Consider the following 13,105-nt stretch of genomic DNA (forward strand, 5'->3'; position numbering starts at 1 on the left):
GAGCCCCCATCTTGCTGTGACTGTGTGACTTCCTGTCTCCCGGCTCTGTCACTCTTCTCTCTCTCTGTCTCCTCTGCTCTCTCCCGTACTCCCTCCCTGCCCTCTTCCCTTACTATTCCCCACCATATGGACAAGCCTAGAGGGCGAGCCAACTGCCAAGCAGGCAGCACCAGGGCTGGCTGACCACCACGGCAGCACATCTCAGCTGAATTTGCAAAGGGGCAGAGGAGTCAGATAACTTTCTGGAGCCTCAGAACGTAAGAGATTTTGGCTCTGCTCAAACTTTTGCGGTTTCTCAGATTTGCCTTTCATGATCATCATCTAATAATACCTACTGCGTGCTGAGGAGGGCATGCACCCTGCCAGCCACCATGCAGAGTTATGTAAAAGACTCAGCCCTTAGTGGCAGGCTCCCCAGTGTGGCACGACAGGCCCATGGTGTCCTGACCTCTGCTGGCCTCTCCAGCTCTGGGGATTTTTGCTTCAGGAACCCCACATGGCCTGTTGTTCTCAGGCACACTCTGTGCTGCTTCTGCTTCCCTGTCTTTGCTCTAACTGTCCTCTCTTTGACTGGCAAATTTCCTCCCATCTTTAAGGACCCGGTTTAAATGTCACCTCCGGAAGCAATCCCCAACAACCTTCCACCTGTCTCTAAGCTGGACTTGATGTCCCCGTCTCCACTGCCTGCCCCATCCTCACCTCATTAATGTTTTGCATATATCTCTGTCACTACACTTACCAGGTTATATTATAATAATTTGACTAGGTAATCACTCTGAGAGTGGGATCCTTGAGGCAAGCAATGGTGTCTTATTGATCTCTGTATATTCAGAACCCAGCACAGTGCCTGCCACATAATAAAGTTGAAAAAATGTCTGAACAGATGTTATTGAATTAAAGGCTTTGAATCTATGGATTTCACTAGACAAGGTGTTCTCAGACAAGGGCCTAGCCTTCTGCGGAGGGGTAATCAGAATTTTGGTGAGGGTGGGATATATTCATTTAAAAAAAAAAACACCTTCAATATTCTGATTTTCATTTTGTCATGGAAAAAAAAAAGTTCCATTAGAGACTTCTGCTTCCACCATGATGGGGAAACTTGCACTGGATTTGTTGCCTTCACTGCAGACAGCAAGAACACTGATGGAACAATTGTTTTTAGAAATTGGTTAATGGGCAACACAGGACTGTGATCTCTGGAAGAAATGAGATGGATTCTAGCATCATCTTTTCCTTCTGCCTGGAGACACTTTCCAGACCACAGAGCAGGAGAGCAGAACCCAAGCAGAGCCCAGAGGTCATAGGGAGATGAGGATGCAGAGACCAGTATTTGAAGGAGACTGAGGCAGCAAGAACTTGCAGGGTAGAGCACCAAAGAAGAAGGAGTATGTAAAGAATGAGCTCCAGAAATCTGGATGTGTTTGCTCTTAAGTCCGTTGCTCAATACCCAGCCATACAAATATAGGGTGAACTCCACAAGAACAGGATAAGCACCGTGAGAATGCTGGGAGGTGGACAATTTCCAGAGCTCACAGGGTTGTTTGTGTCCAGACCAGCCAGAGTGGAGAGAACTAGATTTTCTCTGTAGACAGCATTCACCAGAGACCCCAGAAGAGGCACACCTTAGTAATAGTGATAATTAGGCCCTGGACTAAGGCTCTGGACCCTCCTCAAAAATTTCAAGACTTCTAGTTCCAGCTAAGAAGCAACAACAGGAACTGGATTTAGTTACCTGTTCAAAACAACTAAAAAACTGGATTATACGCAAATAATGAATCATGGAACATTACATCAAAAACTAAGGATATACTGTATGGTGACTAATATAACATAATAAAAAATATTATAAAAAATAAAGTATCTGGATAAGTGAAAAAAAAACTAAAAAACTGGAAAAGATGTATCAGACAACAGTTTTTCAAACATTAGCTATCAGAACATAAAGGGCAATGATCTCTGAAAAATGAGAAATTAACAAGGTGAATGAGAAAATTGTCCAGTTGACTGTCTTAGGAGAATTCTCAAGCATGGCTCAGAGAGAAAAAATGTAGGTACAGCCTGGTAAATAGTTTGAATTGAGGAAATGAAGTTGACTGAGGGAGATGAAGGTGGAGTTTTCAGGGCAGAGTACCAGAAAAGAGACAGCTGCATGAAAGAGAACTCAGAGATATACAGAGGAGCAAACCCCTGGAGTGATCAGCAGGGTACAGATTAGCACATGTGTAAGCTACCTGAAGCTGGGCAGAGAGCTACCCAAAAGGATTAGAGAGAATAGTACTTGGAGCTCACATAGGACTGGAGACAGTGCTTGTTCCCACCAGACAGATGGAAAAATATAGTAGTTCATGGGACATTAGTTTGAGTACTTACAAGAGTCTTCCCTTAATAGTGGGGAATAATTATCCTCAGATCAAATGCTGCTCTGGTCTTACCTAACAAATACTAAAAGAAAAACTCAAAAGGATCAATCTATTTTTAAGTAACTTAAATTCACTCCAGGAAAAAGCTCAAGAATATTCATAGCAATAAAAGAACATGCAGACGCCAGCAGGGTAAACTTCAAATGTCTGACATGCAATAAAACATGACCGGTCATACAGAGAAGCAGGATAATAAGAGTCATAATAAGGAGAAAAACTTAAAAAGTAGAAACCAACCCATGACTGACCCAAATGTTAGCATTTTTAGACAAGGACATTAACATAGTTATTATAATTGTATTTTATATGCTTAAAAACTAGACAAAAGATTAAACATGGTAAGTAGAGACAGAGGTGATATAAAAATGACCCAAATGGAACTTCTGGAGATGAAAACCATAGTACTTGAAACGGAAAACAGACTGGATAGGATTAATGACCGATTAGACACTGCAGAAGAAAACAACTAAAACAACTTTTAAAATCAAAGACATAACAATAGATACTATCCAAACTGATCACAGAGAGAAAAAGTAATTCAAAAAGTGAACAGAGCATCATTCAAGTAACCTAGTATATGTGTAATTGGAGTCTCTGATGTAGGGGAGGGGACAAAAAAAATTTTGAGGAAATAATGGCTGAAATTTTTCCCACTTTGAGGAAAACTATAAAGTCACAGATTCAAGAAGCTCAATAAACCACGAGCACAAGAAATATAAAGAAAACTCTGAGGCAATCATAATCAAATTATGAAAAACAGTAGCAAACAAAATTTTAAAAGCAACCAAAGAAAAACCACTTAATACGTACAGAGAAACAAAGGTAGGGATAACAGCAAAGTTTTTTTTTGTAGGAAATATTGCAAATGAGAAGATGGTGAACCAACATCTTTATTTTATTTTATTTTCTAAGATTTTATTTATTTATTTGACAGAGAGAGAGACAGCCAGCGAGAGAGGGAACACAAGCAGGGGGAGTGGGAGAGGAAGAAGCAGGCTCCCAGCAGAGGAGCCTGATGCGGGACTCGATCCCAGAATGCCTGGATCATGCCCTGAGCTGAAGGCAGATGCTTAACGACTGAGCCACCTAGGTGCCCCTGAACCAACATCTTTAAAATACTGAAAGAAAACTCTATCAATGTAGAATCCTATGTTCAGCAAAATATTTATTTATTTATTTATTGTTAAAAAATTTTTATTTTATTTTTTATTTTTATTTTTTCAAATAATTTTTTATTATGTTATGTCACCATACAGTATATCCTTAGTTTTTGATGTAATGTTCCATGATTCATTATTTGCATATAATACCCAGTGCACCATGCAATATATTGTTAAAAATTTTTTTTTCTATTTTTTTTAATGATTTTTTATTATATTATGTTAGTCACCATACGTACATCCCCGGTTTCCGATGTAAGGCTCGATGATTCATTAGTTGCGTATAACACCCAGTGCACCATGCAATACGTGCCCTCCTTACTACCCATCACCGGTCTATCCCATTCCCCCAGCCCCCTCCCCTCTGAGGCCCTCAGTTTCTTTCTCATAGTCCATAGTCTCTCATGTTTCATTCCCCCTTCTGATTACCCCCCCTTTCTTTATCCCTTTCTTCCCCTACTGATCCTCCTAGCTCTTATGTTCCATAGATGAGAGAAATCATATGATAGTTGTCTTTCTCTGTTTGACTTATTTCACTTAGCATTATCTCCTCCAGTGCCGTCCATGTTGCAGCAAATGTTGAGAACTCGTTCTTTCTGATAGCTGAGTAATATTCCATTGTATATATGGACCACAACTTCTTAATCCAGTCATCTGTTGAAGGGCATCTCGGCTCCTTCCACGATTTAGCTATTGTGGACATTGCTGCTATGAACATTGGGGTGCATATGGCCCTTCTCTTCACTACGTCTGTATCTTTGGGGTAAACACCCAGTAGTGCAATGGCTGGATCATAGGGTAGCTCAATTTTTAACTTTTTAAGGGACCTCCACACTGTTTTCCAGAGTGGCTGTACCAACTTGCATTCCCACCAACAATGTAGGAGGGATCCCCTTTCTCCACATCCTCTCCAACAATTGTTGTTTCTTGCCTTGTCTATTTTTGCCATTCTAACTGGCGTAAGGTGGTCTCTCAGTGTGGTTTTGATTTGAATTTCCCTGATGGCCATGCAATATATTGTTAAAATTTTAAAAAAGATTTTATTTATTTACTTAGAGCATGCCTGCACGTGAGTAGGGGAGGGGCAGAAGAAGAAGGAGAGAGACTCTTAAGCAGTCTCTGCTGAGCAGGGACCCTGATGCAGAGCTCAATCTGTCTCACAACCCTGAGATCATGATCTGAGCTGAAATCAAGAGTTGGATGTTTAACCAACTGAGCCACCCAGGTGCCCCATAATACCTTTTTTTTTTTTAAGCTGAATGAATTTATCGCTAGCAGACTCATGCTACAAGAAATGTTAAAGGAAGTCCTTTTGGGAGAGTAAAAATGATACCAGATGGGGAAGTATGGACCTACCTAAAGAAAGGAAGAGCATCAGAAATGGTAAATATGTTGGGGCACCTGGGTGGCTTAGTGGGTTATGTGTCTGCTCAGGTCATGATCCCAGGGTCCTGGGATTGAGCCCTGCATCAGACTCCCTGCTCAGTGGAGAGCCTGCTTCTCTGTCTGTCCCTCTCCCTGCTTGTGATCTCTCCTTTGTTATCTCAAATAAATAAATAAAATCTTAAAAAAAAGAAATGGTAAATATGTTGATAAATATATAAAATTTTAAAACTTGTCATTTAAATCTCTTTAAAGGTAACTGATGGATTAAAATAACAATATAGTATAGAGTTTATAATATGTGTAGAAATATGTACTCTATAAACCCTAAACCAATGACTAAAAAAATAACAAAGAGTTATAGCTAATAAGCTAACAAACGAGTTAAGATAGAATTCCCTACAATACACAGCTAACCCAAAGGAAGACAGAAAAAAGAGTAAAAGAAAAAGAAAAATAAATAGCAAGACGCTAGATTTAAAACCCAATTGTGTCAATAATTACATTAATGCAAATAGCCTAAATGTATAAATTAGCAGGGAAAGAGCATCATATTGGATTAAAAAAATATGACTCAATGTGTGCTGCCTAGAATAAAACCATTATAAATGTACAGATTAAATGTACATTAAAAATAAAGTAAAATAGAGCTGAAATGTCTGCATTAATATCAGCCAAAATGAGTTTATATCAAAGAATAGTATGAAATTTTTTAAAAGTTCATTTCATAATGAAGAAGAGACAATTAAGAGGACATTACAGTCAGAAATAATTATACATCTGATAATTTCAGAAAACATGAAGCAAAAACTGATATAACTACAAAGAGCAATAGATAAATCCACAATTATAGTCAGAGATTTCAATACTTTCTGTCAACAATTCACAGAACAAAGAGACTGAAAATAAGTAAGGACAAAAGAGAAGACCTGAACAACATTATCAACCAACTTGACCTAGTTGACATTTATAAAAGTCTCCATTCAAAAATAGCAGAACAGACATTATTTTCAAGGGCACGTGGTACATTTACCAAGACAGATTATATTATGGGCCCCAAACCAAATATTGATTGGATTCAAGTCATATAAAGTATGTTATTTGACAGCAATAGAATTAGAAATCAATAACAGAAAATATCTGGAAGATCTCCAAATCCTCGAAAATGAAACAACCCTCTTCTAAACAATCCACAGGTAACAGAAGAAATCTAAAGGGAAATTAAAAAGTATTTTGAACTAAATGAAAATGATAATACAACTTTAAAAACTTTGTGGACTGCCACTAAAGTAGTATTGAGAGGAAAATTTATAGCACTGAATGCCTATATTAGAAAAAAAGAGAAAGATCTCGAGTCAATGACCTCAGCTTTGATTTTAAGAAACTAGAAGAGGGGGCGCCTGGGTGGCTCAGTCGTTAAGCGTCTGCCTTCAGCTCAGGGAATGATCCTGGTGTTCTGGGATTGAGCCCCACGTCAGGCTCCTCCACTGGGAGCCTGCTTCTTCCTCTCCCATTCCCCCTGCTTGTGTTCCCTTTCTCACTGGCTGTCTCTCTCTCTGTTGAATGAATAAATAAAATCTTAAAAAAAAAGAAACTAGAAGAAAAGAGTAAATTAAATCCAAAGTAAGAATAATGGAAATAATAAAGATTAGAGAGAACAATAAAATAAAAAAGGGGAAAAAATTAATACGACTAAGAGCTGAACTTTTAAAAAAGATTTTATTTATTTATTTATTTCTTTATTTATTTGAGAGAGAGAGAGTGTGTGTGCACTAACGGGAGGAGGGGCAGGGGAAGAGGGAGAAGACTCCCTGCTGAGCGTGGTGCCTGATGCAGGGCTGGATCCCAGACCCTGAGATCATGACATGAACCAAGATCAAGAGTCAGATGCTCAACTGACTGAGCCATCCAGGCACCCCTAAAAGCTGAATTTTTAAAGAAGATCAATAAAATTAATGACCTCTAGCCAGACTGATCAGGAAAAAAAAAAGAAAATATGAAAATTACCAATATCTGGAATGAGAGAAGTGACATCCCTTCAAATTCTACAGGTATTGAAAGAGTAATAAAGAAGTATTATGAATAACTTTATGACAATAAATTTGGTAACTTCACCAAAATGGATCTGTTCTTTGAAAGATCCAGGTTGCTTAAGCTCACTTAAGTAGAAATAAATAATCCCACCCCTCAAATAAATAACCTGAATAGCCCTAAATAAATAATCTAAAATTTATAGTTAAAAACTTTCCCAAGAAGAAAACTTCAGACCCAGAGAGCTTCACTGGTAAATTTTATTAAATATTTAAAGAAGATACAATATCCATTATCCACAAATTCTTGCAGAAAATTGATGAAAAAGAAACTCATTCTATGAGGCTCGCATTACCACTTAACAAAACCAGATAAAGACATTACAATAGGAAAAAAAGTACTGTAGATAAATATCTCCACGAACATAGATGCAAACATTCTTAAGGAAATTTTAGCAAATCAATTACAAAAATATAGATAAATTGTAACTCATTATGACAGTGTGGAATTTATCCCAACAATGCAATTTTGGTTTACCACTCAAAAATGAAGGGGGGGGGTAAACAGAAGGGGGAATGAACCATGAGAAACTGTGGACTCTGGAAACAAACTGAGGGCTTCAGAGGGGAGAGGGGTGGGGGATTGGGATAGGCTGGTGATGGGTATTAAGGAGGGCACATATTGCACAGTGCACTGGGTGTTACATGCAAATAATGAATCATGGAACACTGCATCAAAAACTAAGGATATACCGTATGGTGACTAACATAACATAATAAAAAATTATTATAAAAAATCAATCAGTGTAATTCACCAGTTAGCAAACTAAAAAAAGATTATAATTATCTCAACATGGAAAAAATGGTAAAAATTAATATCCATTTCCTATAACAACTCAGAAAATCAAGGATAAACTGGAAGATCTTCAACTTGATAAAGGGCATCTATGAAAAATCTATGCTAACCTTATATTCAATAGTAAAGACTGAAGGCTTTCACCCTAAATTAAGGAACAAGGCAAACATGTTTCTTTTCTCACATCTATTCAAAATTGTAGTGGAGGTTCTAACCAGTGCAGTAAGGCAAGAGAAGGTAAAAGGCAACCAGATTGGAAAGGAAGAGGTAAAATGGTCTTTATTTGCAGATGACATTAAATTGTAGATAGAAAGTCCCAAGAAGTTAACAACAAAAACTATCAAAACTAATAAATGAGTTCAATAAGGTCATTGACTACAACACCAATATACCAATCTTGTTTCTATGTACAACGATAAACAACCCAAAAATGAAATTAAGAAAATAATTCCATTTACAATAGCACCAAAAAGAATACAGCACTGAGGAATAAATCTACCTAAAGATGTTCAAGACGTGTACACTGAAGATTAGAAAACTAATGACGTACTATATGTGGGCTCATTGAATTCAAATAAAAAAGAAAACACTGCAAAAAGAAATTAAAGATCTAAGTAAATATTAATAGATTGCAAGACTCAATATTATTAAAATGGCAATTCTTCCCAAATTTATGGATAGATTCTATGGAATATCTATAAAAATTTCAGCTTTTTTTTGCAGATTGGGCAATAAAATTCTAAAATTTATATGAAAATGAAAAAAACCCCAAATAGCCATTTCTTTGAGAAAAACAAAATGGAGGGCTTCTTGATTTTTAATAACCATCTTGATTATTAAAACTAACTTTCTAGTAAGTTTTTAATAGATCTTTTGCATAAGGATAGAAATAGATCAATAGAACAGAATCGAGAGTCCAGAAATAAACTTGCACGTTTAGGGTAAGTTGCTCTGAGATAAAACTGCCAAGGTGTTCAACGGGGGTAAAGAGCTACCTTTTCAACAAATGGTTCTGAAGAGAACTGGATGTCCATATATAAGAACATGGATTTAAGTCTTTATCTCATATCATACACAAAAGTTAACTTTAAAAAAATTGATAAATTCACTCTTCCCCATCTTGAAAGATGGCAGGTGAAAAATCTGAGAAGCTGGATACTAAAGAGAAAAAACCTGAAGACAAAATGTGTGATGCTGGAGGGCCTGGGTGACCCAGTTGGTTGAATGACCGACTCTTGATTTTGGCTCAGGTCTTGATCTTGGGTTGTGGGATGGAGTCCTGCAGAGGGCTTCCTCCCTCCTCTCTCAAATAAATAAATAAATCTTTAAAAAAAAAAAAAGGAGCCTGATGCTTGTGGCAAGGTTAAGAATGGTAACCTCCAGGCCAAAACACCAAAGAACGGGAAGCCCCACCACAGCCAAAGCCCTGTCCTAGTCAGAGGAATTGGTAGATATTCCTGGTCAGCTACATATTCCAGAAAGGCCATGTACAAGAGGAAGTATTCAGCAGCTAAATCCGTGGTTGATAAGAAAAAGAAGGAGAAGGTGATTGTTACTGTCACAAAACCAGATGGTGACAAGAATGGTGGTACCCGAGTGGTTAAACTTCACAAAATGCTTCGGTATTATCCTACTGAAGATGTGCCTTGAAAGCTGTTGAGCCATGGCAAAAAAAAAAAAAAAAACCCTTTCAGTCAGGTTGCCTGGGTGGCTCATTCAGTTAAGTGTCTCCCTTCAGCTCAGGTCATGATCTCAGGAGCCCTATGTCGAGCTCTCTGCTCAGCAGGGAGTCTGCTTCTCTCTCTTGCTCTGTGCTCTCTCTCTCTCAAAGAAATAAATAAAATCTTAAAAAAAAAAAACAAAAACCCAAGCCAAAACCTTTCAGTCAGCATGTGAGAAAACTGCCAGCTAGGATCACTCCTGGCACCATTTTGATCATTCTCACTGGGTACCACAGAGACAAGAAGGTGGTTTTCCTGAAGCCACTGAGCAGTAACTTGCTACTTGTGACTGGACTTCTGGCCCTCAACTGAGTTCCTCTGCATAGAACACACCAGAAATTTGTCATTGCTACATCCACCAGAACTTATATCAACTGTGTTAAAATCCCAAAACATCTTATGGATGCTTACCTCAAGAAGAAGAAGCTGTGTACAGGTGAGATCTTCCACTTGGAGAAAGAGAAGTATGGGACTACAGAACAGCTCAAGTTTGATCAGAAAGCTGTGGACTCAAATTCTGCCAAAAATCGAAGCTCTTTCTTAGCTTCAGGGCTACCTCTGCTCTGTGTTTTCTCTCGCAAATGGAGTTTACCCTCACAAGTCAGTGTTCTAAATTTCTTACAAAGAACCTAATTAAATAACTGATCCATTTCAAGAAAAGTAACTAAAAAATTTAAAAATGGATAAATTGGACTTCATCAAAATTGAAAGTGTTTGTGCTTTACTTTACGGTCATTTAAGAAAGTCAAAGAAGCCCCAGACTAAGGAAAATATTTGCAAATCATATATCTGATAAAGAACTTATACCCAGAACAGATTAAGACCTCTTACAACTCGATTATAAGAAGGCAGATAACCTAACTAAGAAATGGATAAAATATTTTAATAGACATATTACCAAAGAAGTTATATGAATAGCCAATAAACTAATGAAAAGATGCTCAAAATCATTAGTATTAGGGAAATGCAAATTAAAAGTACAAAGAAATATCCTTTCACACCCACCAGGATAACTCTGTAATAAAAAAGAGACAAAAACAAGGGTTTATAAGATTATGAAAAAACTGGATCCCTCACATACTACTGGTGGGACTGTAAAATCATGCAGCCTCCAAAAAATAGTTTTGAGCAAAAATGCTGAAAAAGTTAAAGAGAAATGAAAATATAGGTCTATCCAAAGATTTATACATGAATGTTCATAACAGTATCATTCATAGTTACCCCCAAATGGAACCAAGCAAATGTATGTCAAACTGGTGAATACATAAACAAAATGCATATATCCTTAAGATGGAATACTTTTTGGCAAAAAAATGTTACAGAGTACTGATACATGGTACAATATAGAAGAACCTCAAAAACATTACGCTACATGAAAGAAACCACAGGAAAATGATTACATACTATATGATTCTATTTACCTGAAATGTCCCTAAATGGCAAATCCATAGAGACAGAAGTAGATTAGTCATTTCCTGAGGTTATGGGTGGAAAAAGAGAGTTATTGCAAATGGACTAGAGATCCTTTTGGGATGATGGAAATTTTCTAAAATTGAATTGTGGTGATGGTTGTATGACTCTGCAAATTACTGAAACTCTTGGAGTTTTATATTACAATGAATAAATTTTTATGGTATGCAAATTACACATCAATAAAGCTGTTTAAAAAAAAAACACCAGGAGGGCTTTTTATAGAAATTGATGATTTGACTCTAAAATTTAGAGGAAATATAAAAGTCATAGAATGGCCAAATATTATTTTGGAAAGAAAACAAAGTTGGAAAACTAACACTATCTGATTTCAAGATTTCTATTAAGCTGCAGAAATCAAGAGGTTATGGTATGGCTTAAGACAGATATAGAGATCAGTAGAACTGAATAGAGCCCAGAAATAGATTCACACGTGTAAAAACTGACCTCGGCAAAGATGCCAAGGTAATTCGACAAATGGTACTGGAACAATTCATAAGTGTGGTAGGCAGAATAATGACCCTCACCCCCAAAGATGTCCATGCTCTAATCCCTAGAACCTGGGAATATGTTATCTTCCATGGCAAAAGGGACTGAGTGAGAGATCTGAGGAGTTGGGGAGATTATCCTAGATTATTCAGGTGGCCCCAAGGTAATGACAAGTGTCCTTAAGCATGGAAGAGAGGCGGAAGAGAGGCAGGACAGAGTCAGAGGGTGATGTGACCATGAAAGGAAGATACAATGCAACCCAAAGTTGCTGGCTTTAAAGATGGAGAGAGTAGATGACAAACCAAGATATGTTCTAGAGGCTAGAGAAGCAAGGAAATAGATTCTTCTGCAGATCCTCCAGAGAGGATTGCAGCTCTGCTGACGTCATGATTTTAACCCAGTGAGACTTGTGTTGGGCTTTGAATCCACAGAAGTGTAAGATAGTAAATTTGTGTTGTTTTAAGCTACTAAATATATAGTAATTTGTTATTGCAGCTACTTTGATTCACTCTTCACACCCTATATAAAAACTACCTCAAAATAGACCTAAATGTAAAATATGACACTATAAAACTTCTAGAAGAAAACATATGAAAAAACATTTGCAACTTTGGTTAGGAAATGATTTCTTAATCCTAACACCAAAAGCAATATCAATAAAGGAAAATACTTTTAAACTGTATTTCATTTAAATTAAAACTTCTACTCTTCAAAACAATGTTATGCAAATGAAAAGCTAAGCCACAGCATGGAAGAAAATATTTGTAATACATGTATCTGAGAAAGGACTAGTATTCAGAATATATAAGGAATTCTCATGGATCAATAATATTATAAACAACCCGAACGAGCAAAAGATTTGAACAGACTCTTCATAAAAGAAGTAGAAAAATGGTCGATGAGCACATGAAAAGATGTTTTACGTCATTTGTCCAGGAAGGATAAATTAAGCCAGAGTGAGATACCACTTCACATCCACTAGAATGGTAAATTTGAAAAGTGTCATAATGCCAAGTGGTGGTGAGGATGTGGGACAACTTAGGACTCTAAACATTGCTGGTGGGAATGTAAATTGATACCACCACTCGGTGGTTCTTACAAACCTATCATACATTTGCTCTTCAACTCAGCAATTTCACTCAGGCATCTTTACCCATGAGAAATGAAAGCATATTCTGTACAAAACCTATCAACTTTATGTGAAGACTGTAAACTTGTATGTGGAAATTCATCACAGACTTATACATAATTACTTCAACTGGAAACAACTCAAATGCACATCAACATGAGGATGATTAATGAACTGGTGTATCTGTATGAAGGAAAACTGTTGAACAATAAAAAGGTAGGAACTATTCTATGCAGTAGCATGAGTGAATGTCCAAAACAATTTGCTGGCCCAAGCTACTTTACACAGCAGAGTTCATGCTTTATGATTCTATATTTAAATGAAATGCTCCAATAGACAAAAAAAAAAATCTATAATGATAGAAAGTAGCTTAGTGGTGCCATGAGCCAGGAGGGATGTAAATTGACTGCAAAGGGGTGTGGGGGAGCATTTTGCGTAATGGAAACG

General features: G+C 37.2%; 1 pseudogene; it reads left to right on the forward strand.

Annotated features, from left to right (window-relative positions):
• The first annotated feature begins 8,976 nt into the window (after positions 1–8,976).
• Positions 8,977–10,183, forward strand: LOC123781695 (large ribosomal subunit protein eL6-like; annotated as a pseudogene).
• Positions 10,184–13,105: the final 2,922 nt, after the last annotated feature.

The sequence above is a fragment of the Ursus americanus genome, chromosome 25, assembly GCF_024610735.1.
Source record: "Ursus americanus isolate L20-20 chromosome 25, mUrsAme1.1.p, whole genome shotgun sequence".
Classification (NCBI taxonomy): Eukaryota; Metazoa; Chordata; class Mammalia; order Carnivora; family Ursidae; genus Ursus; species Ursus americanus.